The sequence below is a fragment of the Oncorhynchus gorbuscha genome, linkage group LG16 (assembly GCF_021184085.1).
Source record: "Oncorhynchus gorbuscha isolate QuinsamMale2020 ecotype Even-year linkage group LG16, OgorEven_v1.0, whole genome shotgun sequence".
NCBI classification, from domain to species: domain Eukaryota; kingdom Metazoa; phylum Chordata; class Actinopteri; order Salmoniformes; family Salmonidae; genus Oncorhynchus; species Oncorhynchus gorbuscha.
Genome location: NC_060188.1, coordinates 51,260,717 through 51,279,542, shown reverse-complemented (window position 1 = coordinate 51,279,542; position 18,826 = coordinate 51,260,717). Strand labels below are relative to the sequence as shown.

The 18,826-nt window shown below is 43.5% G+C and overlaps 1 pseudogene; it reads left to right on the top strand.

Annotated features, from left to right (window-relative positions):
* Positions 1–9,332: 9,332 nt before the first annotated feature.
* Positions 9,333–18,751, top strand: LOC123999770 (annotated as a pseudogene).
* The last annotated feature ends 75 nt before the right edge of the window (positions 18,752–18,826 follow it).

Below are 18,826 nucleotides of genomic sequence, written 5' to 3'. Positions count from 1 at the left end.
TCCCCTGGGCAGAATACGCTCACAATTCGCTTCCTTCGTCTGCTACCGGGTTATCTCCGTTTCAGAGTAGTCTGGGTTACCAGCCTCCTCTGTTCTCATCCCAGCTTGCCGAGTCCAGCGTTCCCTCCGCTCAAGCGTTTGTCCAACGTTGTGAGCGCACCTGGAGGAGGGTGAGGTCTGCACTTTGCCGTTACAGGGCACAGACGGTGAGAGCCGCCAATAAACGCAGGATTAAGAGTCCAAGGTATTGTTGCGGCCAGAGAGTGTGGCTTTCCACTCGCAACCTTCCTCTTACGACAGCTTCTCGTAAGTTGACTCCGCGGTTCATTGGTCCGTTCCGTGTCTCCCAGGTCGTCAATCCTGTCGCTGTGCGACTGCTTCTTCCGCGACATCTTCGTCGCGTCCATCCTGTCTTCCATGTCTCCTGTGTTAAACCCTTTCTTCGCACCCCGTTCGTCTTCCCTCCCCCCTCCCGTCCTTGTCGAGAGCGCACCTATTTACAAGGTACATAAGATCATGGACATGCGTTCTCGGGGACGGGGTCACCAATACTTAGTGGATTGGGAGGGTTACGGTCCTGAGGAGAGGAGTTGGGTTCCGTCTCGGGACGTGCTGGACCGTTCACTCATCGATGATTTCCTCCGTTGCCGCCAGGATTCCTCCTCGAGTGCGCCAGGAGGCGCTCGGTGAGTGGGGGGTACTGTCATGTTTGTCATTTATTATCATGTCTTGTCCCTGTGCTCCCCATTCTATTCGTTTCCCTCTGCTGGTCTTATTTGGTTCTTTCCCTCTTTCTATCCCTCTCTCTCCCCTCCCTCTCTCACTCTCTCGCTCTCTCTTCTCTCTATCGTTCCGTTCCTGCTCCCAGCTGTTCCTATTCCCCTAATCATCATTTAGTCTTCCCACACCTGTTCCCGATCCTTTCCCCTGATTAGAGTCCCTATTTATTCCTTTGTGTTCCGTTCCTGTCCCGTCGGTTCCTTGTTTAGTATTCACCATGCTGTGATTGCGTTTCGCCCTGTCCTGTCGTGTTTTTGCTGTGATTGTGTATCGCCCTGTCCTGTCGTGTTTTTTGCCTTCATCAGATGCTGCGTGTGAGCAGGTGTCTCTGTCAACTACGGCCTGCGCCTACCCGAAGCGACCTGCAGTCTGTGGCCGCTTCTCCTGTTATTCCCCTCTACAGACTAGAGGATTTCTGTTATTCCCTGTTTGGACTTGAATAAACTCTGTTTCTGTTAAGTCGCTTTTGGGTCCTCTTTCACCTGCATGACACTTTGCAAATAAAAAAAATATTGATGAACAATGCACAGTTTGATTAATTTATAAAACTATGACAAAAAAAAACTGGTGCTACCAATCTTGTTAAGAGATTTTTTTATTTGAATTACTGGCAGGATGGACCCCCTCTCGGGCCGGATTCAGCACCAGTCCTTGTGTTTGACACTCCTGCTCTAGACATACAGGTTGCCTAGCAATGTAGCAATGTTCCTAGTGCTGTTGCCCTAGCTCTGGGAATTCTGAGACCATTATGTCACTGTCAGGGCTATACGGGATTCTTGGGACGTCCCTACTCTAAACCCTAACCTTAACCCCTACCCTTACTCTAACCTTAACTATTACCTAACCCTTACATGAACCATTTTGAATTTCAACTTCAATGGGGTAGGGATGTCCCAAGGATCCCCGATCGCACAGACCTTTATGTGACCTTCCACTAACTGTTTGGGATATTTATCTCAGCAGCTCCTACATGATATTTCTTTGTGTTAACTGTTTTTGTATGTTAGGCTTTGGGTGTAAAATCAGCCTCTAAAGTCCATTGCGTGCAAGATGGCTCTGTCGAGCAAGAATAAACATCACTGAGCAAGCAAACACTGAATAGAGAGTGCAGAGGATATGTCCCATGAGCAAAGGATAAGTGAAACAAGCGCACAGACCAGTGGAGAGCACAGAATGTGTTCATGCGGGCTGAGGATGGGTCCTGCGAGCGCACAGACCAGTGGAGAGCACAGAATGTGTTCATGCGGGCTGAGGATGGGTCCTGCGAGCGCACAGACCAGTGGAGAGCACAGAATGTGTTCATGCGGGCTGAGGATGGGTCCTGCGAGCGCACTGACCAGTGGAGAGCACAGAATGTGTTCATGCGGGCTGAGGATGGGTCCTGCGAGCGCACAGACCAGTGGAGAGCACAGAATGTGTTCATGCGGGCTGAGGATGGGTCCTGCGAGCGCACAGACCAGTGGAGAGCACAGAATGTGTTCATGCGGGCTGAGGATGGGTCCTGCGAGCGCACTGACCAGTGGAGAGCACAGAATGTGTTCATGCGGGCTGAGGATGGGTCCTGCGAGCGCACAGGCGCAAATTAAACTTCAATTGCAAGTGTGAGTTTGAGCGAACAGAACATCATTGCCGCAGCAAAATATTAATTTGAGACAGAGATACTTATTTTTGCAGAGATACTTATTACATGTCAAGACTCAGAAATGACTGTGCTCTCACAAATACACCTCTCACAACAACAAATGTTGCTCTCACAACTGCAATCTTATACTATAATTTTATTACAGGTAAAAATTTGAGCAAATGAACATGGTCGTCACTAGTTAACACAGCCACAAAGTCATAATTATTATGGGGCCCTAAATCCCGCCTATTGCATGAGACCAATCATTGAGTACGTCCATTTGTAACCCCACCCACCAGCATACTGAACCGGATAAGGCCATGGCCAAGTGGGAATGAAATAGGAACTATGATATTCACTGCACCGAACAGCCTGTAGTGGAAAATTGCCATAGTCACCACCAGCCTTCTAGTTAGCTACCGTTTGCCTGGTTAAGAAACACAAGTTGCTGCTTTTCACAATTAAAAACAACAGTAGCATTGAGTTTAATAGTAAACCAACAGTCTAGCTATGTTTTTCTCTCCCCTGAGTAGGCTATAGAAAAGTAGTTTGTAGTCTCACTCAACCCTCCCACTTTTCCCACTGCATTTCATATACAGGTTCTGTATCCAGCATAGCAAAGTCTCCCTCTTCACCTTAGAGAAAACGTATTGATTCTAGTTCAAAAGACATTACCCTATTGTGCATTGGCGGGCTGCATTTTACATTCATAAGGCATATCGCTGGGTGTTCTAAAACTAGGCTACATGCAGACCAGACCGTTAACCATTTGTTTAGCTACACCTTGTTCAGTCATGTTACTTCAGTAGCTACACTATATATACAAAGGCATGTGTACACCCCTTCAAATGACTGGATTCGGCTATTTCAGCCACACCCGTTTTTGACAGGTTTATAAAATGGAGCACACAGACATGCAATCTCCATAGATTAGCAGTAGAGTGGCCTCAGTGAAGAGCTCAGTGACTTTCAAAGTGGCGCTGTCATAGGATTCTGCACTGCTAGAGCTGCCCCGGTCAAATGTAAGTGCTGTTATTGTGAAGTAGAACATCTAGGAGCAACAACGGCTCAGATGCTAAGTGGTAGGCCACACAGGCTCACAGAACGGGACAGCCGAGTGCTGAAGCGCTGTTGGTTGGTCCTTTGCATGGGGTGATGTAAGTTTCCTTTAACAATCAGTCTTCCAGATAGATGACACAGACACGGGAACCTTGGTATACAACTCTTTCATAATAAAATGTAATTGGAGACAGAATGTAATTCACATACAGAATACCTCAGTAGTTTATAGTAAAGATCTGTGAGGTGAGACAGGAGACAAAGCTCCATATACTAGTGGATGTGGACAACCTACCGTCAATCATACCTTAACGTTGTTGCATTGGATTAGATACAAAGTAACTAAGATGAGAAAAACATGTTTAGACTGTGGTTTCTCGCTCTGCTATCTCGGCCTTTAGCCTGTGTGACTATCAGCAGGTGTAGACAATTCTCAGCCTGAGAACTAAAGCAGTACATCTCCATTTACCCGGTACTTTTCCATCATTGCGCATTGCAAGCATACAAATGTTATCACATATATACAGTAATCATGGCATTGGTGTAGCCCCTCACCCAACCCACAGGGTAAACCCCAACATTCCCCCCCTTTGAGACTACCTAGTCTCATATAACCATGTACAGAAATCGACGTTAGACATCTGGAACTTTTAACCATTCACATATAGGTAGTATAGTAATCATCCTCTGGGTCAGTTGGGCAAGCAAGAGGGTCATAGTTGGGGTCAACACCAATGGCATCATATTTATCACTCATTTAACCAAACAGCTCTCTCATGGATTTGGGTTTAGACAAAATTAACACTGCAGTCCTGTTTGGGGACACATTTCTACCTAAGTCTCAAACAAACTTTACCCACGTGTTGACAGGGCCGGCTTCACCCCCACAAACAAGTAGTGTGGATAGAGCCAAAACAGTCAACTACCAATGACCACATGCGGTCATCTTGCCTCTCTTATTCCCCCTACGGGTTTGGTTATTTACAACATTTAAAACAGTTGGTTCTTCAGGGCTTTGGTCTTGCCTTTCATCTTTTTCAAGTATTTGGTCTCGACTCACATTTGCTTCTGCCTCTTGTTTCAGGCTGTATCTGGCTCCATCATCTCCTGTGAGAGTGGAGAGATTTAACAATAGTCATTAGCTCTTTCATGTACTCCGTGTTCTACTTCAGCTAGAGTGTTGTCTATTTGTGTGTCAGTCATGGGTCTGTGTGCGGGAACATTCATGGGTCTTCCTGTCAACATTTCATGTGGTGTAACACCACAGGCCTTTATTAAAACTACTGCGCATTTTCCTTAACACCAGTGGTAAACAATCCACCCAAGATTTCTTGGTGGAGTGGCATGCCTTAGCTAACCCTTGTTTAATGGATTGGTTAGCTCTCTCGGTAACCCCATTACTCGGAGGGTGGTAGATGGACACAAAATTCTGGTCCACTCCCATCATTATGGCTACCTGCTTCACTACATCACCAGTGAAGTGGGTACCATTGTCTGCAGATAAAACCTCAGGAACACCAAATCTAGGTATCTCCCTCACTAGTAGCTTTGCTACTGTCTTAGCATCACAGTGTGTGGTGGAAAATGCCTCCACCCACCTGGTGAACCTGTCAATAAGAACTAAACAGTACCTTTTCCTTTCTTTTCTTTCTGCAAGATCTATAAAATCCATGGCAAGATGGACAAATGGTCCTCTTGGCGTAGGGAAATGACCTGGTTTCACAGGTGTTCCTTTGGCAATGTTAAATTGCATGCACTTTGCACATCGAAACAGAAACTGTTTCACATGCTGGGTCAAATTTGGACAAAACCAATCCAAAGAAATTGCCTCTATCATATACCCCCTTGACAAATGGGCCATACCATGGGCCACTTGGCAAACAGAGGTGATAAGACAAGAGTCTGTCTCCAAATTTTAGAAATGTGGTCTAGTTTACAACCCTGCTGATGCCATACCAAATGAGAACCAACATCCAAAACCTGTTTAGATGCCAAATAATTAGTGTCTTTCCCAACAGCAGCAGAGAAGAACATGGAGTGGCTATGACACTTTGAGGCAGCCAATTTAGCAGCCTCATCTGCCATGGCGTTACCCATACTCACAAAATCCAAAGCAGAGGGCAGCATCAAAGCCTCCAAGAGATCTAAAACCATAGTTCTATTATGAATAAGACTTCCACAAGCATTGTGAAAACCCCTACTCCTCCAGACACCACACCAAACCCCTTATTGCATAAGCAGAATCAGACAAAATTGTAACCCTTTTCCCTTCTCCCATTTTACAGGCAGTGGTTAGTGCCAAAAGTTCAGCCTGTTGAGCTGAGAAAGTATCTGGTAATGGTTGTTGTGTGTGAGTGGTTCTATCAATTGTCACAATACCAAACCCTGCATGTTTCTTCCCTGTAGTTTGATCTATATATGCAGAACCGCCAAGTCAGCATCAGTCAGGGCAGTGTCAGAGAGGTCAGGCCCAGCCGTCATTGGTGTGGGACCAACTGTCTCTGCACTGCCTTTGGTGCCATGGTACCCCATTATTTTGTTTTAATCAGGTTCTATGTCATGTGGACTGAGTGACTTATCTGTATGGAACTGTAGAAAAACCCAGTTCAATTTCCGTGTACGGGTAGTAGGACCTAACATAGAATGATATACCAAATGCAGTTCTATTTTCTCTAACCCCTCTTCTTCTTTAGTTTCACTACATTTATTCACTAACTACGCTACTGTAAATGGTTCCACATACAGTTGAAGTCGGAAGTTTACATACATCTTAGCCAAATACATTTAAACTCAGTTTTTCACAATTCCTTACATTTAATCCTAGTAAATCTTCCCTGTCTCAGGTCAGGTAGGATCACCACTTTATTTTAAGAATGTGAAATGTCAGAATAATAGTATAGAGAATTATTTATTCAGCTTTTATTTCTTTTATCACATTCCCAGTGGGTCAGAAGTTTATATACACTCAATTAGTATTTGGTAGCATTGCCTTTAAATTGCTTAACTTGGGTCAAACTTCCCACAATAAGATGGGTGAATTTTGGCCCATTCCTCCTGACAGAGCTGGTGTAAATGAGTCAAGTTGTAGGCCTACTTGCTCGCACAAGCTTTTTCAGTTCTGCCCACAAATTTTCTCTAGGATTGACGTCAGGGCTTTATGATGGCCACTCCAATACCTTGACTTTGTTGTCCTTAAGCCATTTTGCCACAACTTTGGAAGTAAGCTTTGGGTCTTTGTCCATTTGGAAGACCCATTTGCAAACAAGCTTTAACTTCCTGACTGATGTCTTGATGTTGCTTCAATATATTCACATCATTTTCCTACCTCATGATGCCATTTATTTTGTGAAGGGCACTATAGTTATAGCTATAGTTTATTATCAACTTTGAGGCAATAGTTTGGGGAAGGTCAGGGCTCTATGGTTCATTATGACAATGCCCTGTGCAGAAAGCGAGGTCCATACAGAAATGGTTTGTCAAGATCAGTGTGGAAGAACATGACTGGCCTGCCAAGAGCCCTGACCTCAACCCCAACAAACACCTTTGGTATGAATTGGTAAATGAAAGAGTTGAGAGAGTTGAGTTGAATTTGCTACATAAGGTTTATTTGATTGAATAGAAGTTTCGGAATGCTTAAGTTGTTACATGACATCCCAGCAACTTTGAGAAAAACACTTTATATCGGAGTTGGCTATGCATATTCATGTCATGTGGCTAGTAGCATAGCATCTCTCTACATTGAATAGTGGTCGTTGATGTCAACAACCCTCATCAAATATTGAAAAAAAGACAGCCCATTGTGCCGCTTTGTGGACAATGACTTTCATTGTTTGGGCGGAGAGACGTGTATCTTGTCAGTATATCCATAATCTTTTCTATAGCTAACAACCTGGGGGCGCGTTCAGCAGTACGCAATGTTTTGGAACGTTCAGATATAAATATGCTATGTAGAACAAATATGCCTCTCTGACATGTTGAATAAGGGATAACGTTGGCTCTATTCATGGAATTTCCATCTGCAACGTTTTAGAACAATTTTCAACTGAACGTGGTCCTGGTAACATTACCAGTAGCCTATATGAAAACATTTGGTGACACAGAAAGAAAGGAAAAGGGATAGCAAACTATTTATTGACTACATTCCTCTTGCCACTACGCTATATCTGACTGGGTAAATAACTTTATTTTCAGTTCATGTGGACCCAGTGACTCAGACTTAAGCACTTGGACCAGGACTCGAGCACTGGGACTCAGACTACAGCCATAGAGATGTGTAACTCAACCATTGGTGAATCGGACTTGGACTTGGACCCTAGCACATGGGACTTGGACTCGAGGTTTAGTGACTCAACTACATCACTGGGCGAACAGTCAATAGGTCCCATTCAAAGTTATTAGCTCCGTTCTACTTTTGGACATCAATAGGTGCATTCAAGCTGCACCTTAGCCCAAGGCTTGGAGCCTCCTTAGCCCTGTGCTAAGAGAGATTTTAGTGCCAAAATAGGTAGTGTGAAACAGGGTCAAGAACAACTCCTATAATGCTCATTGTCCAATCATAAAAGCTGCACTGACACTTAATTTACAGTGCACTTAAACCGTTTTCACTTTGTCATTATGGAGTATTCTGTGTAGATTGCTAAGGATTATTATAATTGTTTAATTAATTTTCTAATAAGGTTGTAAAGTAACAAAATCTGGAAAAAGTCAAAGGGTCTGAATACTTTCTGAATGCACTGTATGCTTGTGATGCCTGTAGTACAAAAAACAAAATCCTTTAATCCATGCAAAAATATTGGCTGCTATACCTAACAATTCTTTTGCTATGCAGGCTGGCTAGCGTCTTGTCAATTAGCCAAGTAAAGCTACAAACTCTACAGCTGGAAGGGCAGCAAACGCAAAATGTTGTCATAGCTTTTCTATTGACATTTAATTGTATATATCCATGATAATAATATTGTTGCATGATTTTGCCTGGATCAGAAAAGTTGATGTCTCGTGCACAACATTATCTGTTCAGGGACGAAATTGAATTTCAAAAGTGAAACTTTGTTTCGGACTGGCCTGCCAAGAGCCCTGACCATCACTGTTGAGATTCCCAAAGATTGGAAAGCTACCGCAATCATCCCCCTCTTCAAAGGGGGAGACACTCCCGACCCAAACTGCTACAGACCTACAGTGGGGCAAAAAAGTATTCAGTCAGCCACCAATTGTGCAAGTTCTCCCACTTAAAAAGATGAGAGAGGCCTGTAATTTATCAGAGGTACACTTCAGCTATGACAGACAAAATCAGAAAATCACATTGTAGGATTTTTAATGAATTTATTTGCAAATTATGGTGGAAAATAAGTATTTGGTCACCTGCAAACACAGACCTGTAACTCCTCCTCCACTCGTTACCTGTATTAATGGCACCTGTTTGAACTCGTTATCAGTATAAAAGACACAGAGTGAAGGAAAAGCAGCCAACAAGTGCTCAGCATTTGTGGAAACTCCTTCAAGACTGTTAGAATAGCATTCCTCATAAAGCTGGTTGAGAGAATGCCAAGGGTGTGCAAAGCTGTTATCAAGGCAAAGGGTGGCTACTTTGAAAAATCTCAAATCTCAAATATATTTTGATTTGTTTAACACTTTTTTTTGGTCACTAAATTATTCCATATGTGTTATTTCATGGTTTTGATGTCTTCACTATTATTCTACAATGTAGAAAATAGTAAAAAAATAAAGAAAAACACTTGAATGAGAAGCTGTGTCCAAACTTTTGACTGGTACTGTATGTGTCCCTCCACCTTCCTCAGTGAAGTCCTGACCATGGGTATCAAACTCCAATGTTGTGTTGGCGTAGTTACCAGACCAATGGGAGGAGGTGTTGATGACAGTGATGCGTCCCAGTGTGATCTCAACAAACAGCCGCTATGCCAACACCATGCCTGATGACGACAACCAGATGATATTCCTCTACCCTGGATCATGGTTAACACATACCTGGACTCTCTCTCTCTTTGTGCATGTTTGTTCCGTGTGAGAGAGTGAGTAATGGGTCTGTGTATATATGCAAGTGTGTGTTTAGTGTAGGATATATACGTTATGTTTACATGAGTCTACTTTTCTTGTGTGAGATTTAGTGCAGTGTTTTGTGGCGTCCCTCTCTCTCATCTCCTTAGATATTTGGTGCTCCCCAGACCAGTGTTTAGAGAAAGGGATAGACTACACTGTTGGTGTGCTCTTGCCCCTCTACTCTGCACTCAGTGATGTCCAGTCTCCATACAGTCAATGACTCGGTTAGTTCCCCCACACACACTGTTAAACACCTATACACAACAGTTTAGAGATCATAGGAAAATGATTAGACCAAAGGTGAGGACACAACAGTTCCCCTGACACAAGACTGAATCCAAACATTACACTGTTGATTTTATGTTCATTATACTTTTACTGTAATTTTCGCAGGCTTTTGTTGAAAAAATAATCTAAAATACTCTGGATACATTCAGTAACATGACTAGACTATTCCTGGGAAATGTGGGGTAGGGACAGCATAAGACAAACAAATTACAATGGTTTGAGTGAGGAGACTTACTGGTGTCTCCAAGTGGCCACACACCTCTCCAAAGTGTGCACAGTTCCTAAGCAATTGCAATGCACCTTTATGACTCGAAGAGTATTCGACTATAAGGAAAAGCAAAAAAGTGTCCATTATAAATCGCAATCTGGGTCAGATGGGTATGATTTGAAAGCTTGTTCTATTGCCAACATGACTAGCTAAGTTATTAAACATGATTTTACAGTGTTAGGTCGGTGACGTGGCCACCAACTGTGCCTGCCTGGGACACGTTCCAGCATTACCGCTGTCTACAGAACAGCCAGAGCGCGGTGGAGGGGTCTTGCCGCAACCTCATCTTTAGCGTGTCAGCGCTGCTGCACCAGGGAGCTAAAGGTATGGCACAGCACTCCCAACAGTAATGTATGACTGCTTAAACATACTTGTATGTGCTCATTTATGTGTTTCTTAGTTTAAGGTCTAAGGAAGGTTTCTAATGGCTTAATAATAATGACGAATGACGTGGATTGTACACCTCTGCTCAATCTCACATAGTGACATCTGCCATTCCATACTGAGGCAAACATGCAACGGCTCTGTGCCATTTTATCTTTCCTTGCATCCTTTTTCCGTGCCTCCTTAAAACCCCATCGGAGGACAGGACCCAAAGTTCCTCGCCTCAAATGTCCAATGGATTTTGAGGAAGATGCGAGTAGAGAGGAAGTGAGGAGTTGAGCTGAAATGTATTTGGACAGAGCTCATGTCATTGTTTTAGGTGGAATCTAATGTTGAATGATACATTTGTTATCTGTTTGGGCATACATCTTTGTTCTACTTGTGCTCTATCCACAGATGGCTCTGGCTGATAACATTTGATCTGACGAGACTCCCGATACGATTTGACTCCTGTATTACTGCCTGTACTCCGTTAAGCTTCCAATGCCAAACTGATTTGACACAGTAATTTGATAGGCAATAGTGGTTCCCAATCAGACAATTACTATAAAACAAATCTGTTTTCCTCAGTTAAATGTTTGGTGAATGCAAGCCGTTACAATGTCCTCCTTTGAATACTGTGTGTACCATGACATGTTTAACTGGTTTATCACATTCATTTCAGTTGACATAATTTGGCACTGGTTATGTACTGTTAGGGTAGCAGGTTCTCCCCTTCGTGTCTCCATATAGTTCAAAATCCCCATATGCTGTGTATTTGTATGCCCTTCGGCTTAATACAGTCCATTCCTAAAGTATTCAGACCCCTTGACTTTCCCCACATTTTGTTACATTACAGCTTTATTCTGAAATGTATTACATTTGAGTTTTTTTCTCATCAATCTACACACAGTACCCCATAATGACAAAGCAAAAACAGGTTTTTAGATTTTTTTTGTACATTTATTACAAATAAAAAAAACGAAATATTATATTTAAATAACTATTTATTTAAATAGTTATTACAGTCATAATATGACTTTTGAAATGTCTCTCTTCCTTTAGCACTTTGTATGTGTAATGTTTATAGTTTATTTTACTTCTGCGTATTATTGTATTTCACTTCCTTTGTCAATGAAAACATGTTTCCCATGCCAATGAATCCCTTTGAATTGAATGATGTTATGCTACTAGCCTCACGCCAGACATGAATATGTATAGCCATCTCGAGACAACTGATATAAAGTGTTTTCATCCATACAAAAACGTATTGGTTGGTGGGCGAAACAACGAAAAAACGCCACCTGCTGGAGGAGAGAGATTTTCCCGCAGAGTTGGGCATCTCTTATTAAAAATGTTTATTTTATTTTTATGTTTATTTATTTTCCTTTGTACATCATTACAACACTGTATATAGACATTTGACATGTCTTTATTCTTTCTGAACTTTTTTGAGTGTAATTATTATTTTTTGCCTCCTTGCTAGGTAGTGGGAGTGACACCGGGAGACAATGTCCTTCGCTCCCACCTGCTGAACACCCTCACCGTAGTTAACAGAACTGCGGGAAAACAGTGCCCGGCAAGCGGGGCCGAAGGACACTGTCTATTAGTCTCCCCTACTCCCTTTAGCACAGCAGCCGGGACGTTTGTGCTAGCTTGCAAGTTAAATTTAAACATCTAGGACATGATGTCGTCCCCGCCTTCCAAATGCTGTGTGCCGAAGAAAACCGTGCCTGACAGGCGGGGGCGAGGGACACTGTCTACCAGTGATACTGGGTTAACTAGCTAGCTTGTTAGTTAGGGACACAGTGTGCTAGCACCTGCTGTGTACCGAACTAGCTGGCTAAGCTAGCACACAGTGTCATTCGCAACCTCTTGCCGAACACCTGCCGTCGTTAACAGAACAGTAAAAAAACAAAACAGTGCCCGTCAGGCAGGGACAAATGACTGTCTACCGAGGTATCGCTAGCTACAGTTGTCGGCCCGGCCCCTTCTTCTTTGGGGTTTCTCAGCAGCTGGCACCCAACATTATTGTGCAGTAACGCCACCAACTATACTGGAGCGCTCCCGCCTGTCCTAGCTGCAAATTGCCCAATAGAAGTATAAAGAGGTGTTTCTGCAGATGCAGGAATGCGCACATACAGGAACTCCCCGAATTGAAGACTGCACTTGCACCCTTCTCAATGTTCATAGCTAAACGTGTGCAAAGCATAAATAAAATCGCTTTCCAGACGCAAGTCTTTGATTGGATATTTTGCCAATTTATTAATAGTAAAGATCAAATCATAGCAAGGATGTAATTACCGTAGACTAACATAATAGTTCCAAATTGTATGCTCTCCATACTTTTTCCTAATAAATCAGACTGTGATACCAATTATTGATATACAGTTTGAAACAAAGCACTGAAAAAACTTGTAAAGTTCCCTTACAAGGCAAAAAGTTTAATATAATTACATTTGAACTTAGTCTACCGGTTGTCTGTGCAGTTGGTCATTCAGTGGGTTACAATTTGAGACAAAATATCCACAGGGAAATATGATTTACCTGTTAGCTAGGACACTGGCACACAGTGTCCCTGCCTGCCGAACACTGCTTTGCCACAGTTCTTTTAAAGTTACAGCGAGGGTTAAAGTTACAGCGAGGGTAATCACTGCCCGGTACAAGCATTTCGCTACACTCGCATTAACATCTGCAAACCATGTGTATGTGACAAATAAAATTTGATTTGATTTGGTAGTGCCACATGAGAGTTGGGTTGGCTACGCTAGCTACACTGCATGACCAAAAGTATGTGGACACCTGCTTGCTGAACATCTCATTCAAAAATGGAGTTGGTCCCCCTTTTGCTACTGTAACAGCATGCAGGGAATGCTTTCCACTAGATGTTGGAACATTGTTGCTTCCATTCAGCTATGAACATTAGTGAGGTGGGGCGGCAGGGTAGCCTAGTGGTTAAAGCATTGGACTAGCAACCGGAAGGATGCAAGTTAAAACCCCCGAGCTGACAAGGTACAAATATGTCGTTCTGCCCCTGAACAGGCAGTTAACCCACTGTTCCTAGACTGTCATTGAAAATAAGAATTTGTTCTTAACTGACTTGCCTAGTTAAATAAAAATAAAATAAATAAAAGGTTGGGCACTGATGTTGGGCGATTAGGCCTGGTTCGGAGTCTGAGTTCCAATTCATCCCGGTGGGGTTCAGGACATGGGTCTGTGCAGGCCAGTCAAGTTCTTCCACACCGATCTCGACAAACCTTTTCTGTATGGACCTCACTTTGTGCACAGGGGCATTGTCATGGTGAAACAGAAGGGCCTTCCCCAAACTGTTTCCACAAAGTTGGGAGCACAGAATTGTATGTTGAAGAGTTAAGATTTCCCTTCACTGGAACTAATGCGCTTATTTATTTTATTTTTAATTTTAATTTAGCCTTTATTTAACTAGGCAAGTCAGTTAAGAACAAATTCGTATTTACAATGACGGCCTAGGAACAGTGGGTTAACTACCTTGTTCAGGGGCAGAACGACAGGTTTTTACCTTGTCAGCTCAGGGATTTGATATAGCAACCTTTCGGTTACTGTGCCAGCACTCTAACCACTAGGCTACCTGCCACTAGGCTACCTGCCGCTTAGCCCTAACCATGAAAAACAGCCTCCATAAATACAAATTGTCATAGGCTGGCTGTGTTTTTTAACATAAGTGTGTGTGTGTGGGGGGGGGGGGGCTGATGTTCCATTCTTCAAAGTACAGATATACAATGTCAACGTTACTCTGCACAGACCACCTTAAGACTGGTGGCTTGTTGTCTTGTTCTTACTGTAAAAACACTTTATGACGACTGCTGATTTAACAAAAAAACGTTTTTTTATAAATACATCTGATGTATTGTCTCTTCAATGTACCATTCTGGGTGATCTCTCAGTACTTCAACACATCTCCTGTACTGTACCTGGAGGGCAGGCTGCACCCCATCCAAATCTACTTCACCAAGCATCCCCAGTCTGACTATTTACAGGCTACACTGGTCTCAGTCTTCCAGATCCATCAGGTACATAAGTGTGCTCTGGCTGGCCTGGCTGCTGGGGTGCTTTAGCTGAAGAGAAATGTCTCATGTAGAAAGAGTTGATTCAGTTTAAGATGGCCCAGACACCTGGCCTGGTTAAACTAGACTGAACGCTGCACTCACTAATTCAGTCAGGCTACTAACCAGGCTACTACTATCACTACTCAACCTTATAACTTACATTAATCATACCTTTCTGGAAACACAAGTTGGAGACATGATTCCAAATCACCATATGATGCCAGACAGGGTGGTGTTGTGATGTGTCCATTCTAAACAGGAAGCCCCTACATCATATGACATCCTGGTGGTCATGACGGGTCAGGAGGAGATAGAGGCGCTGGCCCGTACCTGCCGTGACATCGCCAAGAACCTCCATGGCGGCTGTGGTCCCATGACAGTCATCCCCCTGTACGCCTCTCTGTCCCCTGCTCAGCAGCTCAGGCTCTTCCAGCCCGCACCTAAGGTAGGATACACCTACACCCCCCTCAATGTCTTGCAGTCATCTACAGTGCCTTCAGAAAGTATTCACACCCCTTGACTTTTTACACATTCTGTTGTGTTACTGCTTGAATTTAAAATGGCTTCAATTGCAATGTGTCACTGGCCTACACACAATACTCCATAATGTAAAAGCAAAGTGGAATTATGTTTTTAGAGAATTTGACAAATTCATTAAAAATGAAAAGCTGAAATGTCAATAAGTATTCAACCGCTTTGTTATGGCAAACCTAAATAAGTTCTGGAGTAAAATTTGTATTAACAAGTCACATAATAATTGCATGGACTCAGTCTATGTGCAATACTAGTGTTTAACATTAATTATTTTTATGACTACCTCGTCTCTGTACCCCACACATACAATTATCTGTAAAGTCACTGAGTCGAGCAGTGAATTTCAAACACAGATTCAACCACAAATATCACAGAGGATTTCCAATGCCTCGCAAAGAAGGGCAAAATGTTACATTCATTTAATACATTTTGAATTCAGGCTGTAACAAAATGTGGAATAAGTCAAGGGGTATGAATACTTTCTGAAGGCACTGTATAATGTGTTACATGGTCTCCTCAAGCAACTGTATTGTTTTGCCAGGGTTGTAGGAAGGTCATTCTCTCAACCAACATTGCTGAGATGTCGATCACAATCTCAGGGATCAAATACATAATTGACACAGGCATGGTGAAAGCAAAACACTTCAACCCATGTGAGATTCCTCACTGACTGTACACAATGCCTTTTAAACTCTGTTTCTCTACTTGCGAGTCACTCAGGTCTGTGGCCTAGTGTGAATAAATAAAGGAATGAACTCGAATTATGAAATTACATTTTATATTTTCAAAATAAATATGATAAAACAAAAATAGGCTTTAAAAATCATTGAAGATTAACATATATAATAAAGTCTACAGACTTATTTTCATTGTGTTCCTCATTATTTGTAATGTGTTTCTGTCTGCCCCCCAGAGAGTGGTCTGGAGGTGTTAGCAGTACAGTGGGTATCTAAAGCCCAGGCGTGGCAGAGGGCGGACAGGGCTGGCAAAGAGGACTCAGGGTCTGTCTACCGCCTCTACACCGAGGACGAGTTTGACAACCTCATCCCCATGACCGTGCCTGAGATAGAGGTGGGTAGGACCATGATGGCTTAGATTAGGAGCCGAAGCAAATCTAGTTGCTGTCACTGTTCACCTGTTAAAAGAGAACAGGGTAATTTTCAGTAGGCATGAAATAGTGAGATACCTTAACATGTCCAATAAGAAATGCTCGTTTTCATTCGCCACTGTAAAAGTTTTTTGGCGGTGGAGCAGCTGGATCTACTAGGGGCTGTAGAGAAGAAAGATGAGCAGGTCACCCTCACTCCTCTGGGCAAGAAGATTTGCCAGCTTCCCCCTGGAGCCACGCTATGCCAAGGTAAGACACAGACACACAGGAAAGGGGCTTTTTATTGGAGGTTGTTTGTATTGATCCCCATGACCAACAATAAATACTGTATTAACACATTATCCCTCGCTATATCTCTCTCTTGTGTGTCTACATCGCCAGACCATCCTGCTGTCGCCAGACTTCCAGTGTTCTGAGGAGGTGCTGACCATCGTTTCCCTGCTGTCAGTGGACACGGTGCTCTACAACCCCCCTGTACGCCGAGAGGAGTGTCTTGCCGCATGCAAGAAGTTCACCACCAGCGAGGGAGATTGACCCCACTCTACATCTACAGAACCTTCAAGAAAGTGAACGCCAACAAGGTCAGTGGATAACTCGAGGAAAAAGAAGCCTGTAGGGGAGACTATACAAAATGCATTTCAGCTATGATCAGCTGTATACAGTACCTCTGGACATACAGTGCATTCGGAAAGTATTCAGACCCCTTGACTTTTTCCACATTTTGTTACATTACAGCCTTATTCTGATATTGATTAAAATTGTTTTTTTACTCATCAATCTACACACAATACCCCATAGTGACAAAGAAAAAATGAGTTTAGACATTTTTTCAAATGTATAAAATTAAATAAACTATCACATTTACATAAGTATTCAGACCCGTTACTCAGTACTTTGTTGAATCACCTTTGGCAGCGATTATAGCCTCGAGTCTTCTTGGGTATGACGGTACAAGCCTGGCACACCGGTATTTGAGGAGTTTCTCCCATTCTTCTCTGCAGATTCTCTCAAGCTCTGTCAGGTTGGATGGGGAGTGTCGCTGCACAGCTATTGTTAGGTCTCTCCAGAGCTGTTCATCAGGTTTAAGTCCGGGCTGTGGCTGGGCCACTCAAGGACATTCAGAGACTTGTCCCAAAGCCACTACTACATTGTCTTGGCTGTGTGCTTAGAGTCATTGTCCTGTTGGAAGGTGAACCTTCGGCCCAGTCCGAGGTCCTAAGCTCTCTGAAGCAGGTTTTCATCAAGGATCTCTCTATACTCCATTCATCTTTGCCTCGATCCCGACTAGTCTCCCAGTTCCTGCTACTGAAAAACATTCCCACATCATGATGCTACCACCACCATGCTTCATCGTAGTGATTGTGCCAGGTATCCTCCAGACATGTCACTTGGCATTGAGGCCAAATAGTTAAGTCTTGGTTTCATCAGACCAGAGAATCTTGTTTATAATGGTCTGGGAGTCTTTTGGTGCCTTTTAGCAAACTCCAAGCTGGCTGTCATGTGCCTTTTACTGAGGAGTTGCTGGCCACTCTACCATAAAGGCCTTATTGGTGGAATGCTACAGAGATGGTTGTCCTTCTGGAAGGTTCTCCCATCTCCACAGAAGAACTCTGGAGCTCTGTCAGAGTGACCATCGAGTTCTTGGTCACCTACCGGACCAAGGCCCTTCTCACCCGATTGCTCAGTTTGGCCGGGGTGGCCAGCTCTAGGAAGAGTCTTGGTTGTTCCAAACTTCTTTCATTTAATCCTGCAATGCTGCAGACATTTTTTTGGTACCCTTAAAATTATGTTTCAGTAGAGGTTCTCTATTGAGCATTGAGCATTTTAGCCCAGAAGTAGTCTTAATCTGTGTCTGGGAAACTGGCCCCTGTGTTCTTTGTGCAGTGTTATCATTTATATATAGTGTAGATTCAGTACAGGCTCTGATGTGTGACCGTGTTGTAGGAGTGGTGTCGGGGGAACTTTGTCAACAGCAGGAACATGACCATGGTTGGAGAGGTCCGTGCACAGCTACGAGATATCTGCCTCAAGGTACCAAAACAAATCCATCACACCACAAGTAACCAGTTCTCTCAAAATTGCTCTTCATCAGCAAAAAAGGGGAATTTGCACACTGAAATGTATGCTTCCAAATGTGTTTGCGGCATTGTTTCAACTTTTAAGGTCTTCTTATGAACTAATACATGGATATCTTTCACCTGAACAAATCCATTGCATATACACAAATGATCTAGCTCTTTTCACACATAATATCCATCTCCTTCTCCCCTCTGTTCCAGCTGAGCATGAAGCTGGAGTCGTGTGGGTCAGACACGGGGAGCGCGCATCGCTGCCTGGCCCACGGTCTGTTTGTAAACACTGCAGAGTTGCAGCCAAACGGCAGCTACATGGCCCTGGACACCCCCCAGCCTGTAGCCATCCACACCTCCTCTGTCCTCTTCCAGGCCAAGCCCACCTACGTGGTCTTCAATGAGCCCCTGCACACCTCTAAGTGCTACATGAGGGACCTGTGTCTGGTGGATGCTGATTGGCTGGTGGAGGTCGCACCCAAGTACTTCCACCGGAAGCTCCGCCCCACCAATAGCTAGCCTCTGATTAGACAGAACTCTGGAGTGACAAGAGACACAGCAGATCCTAACCTTGCTGACCAGTGACACACCTAA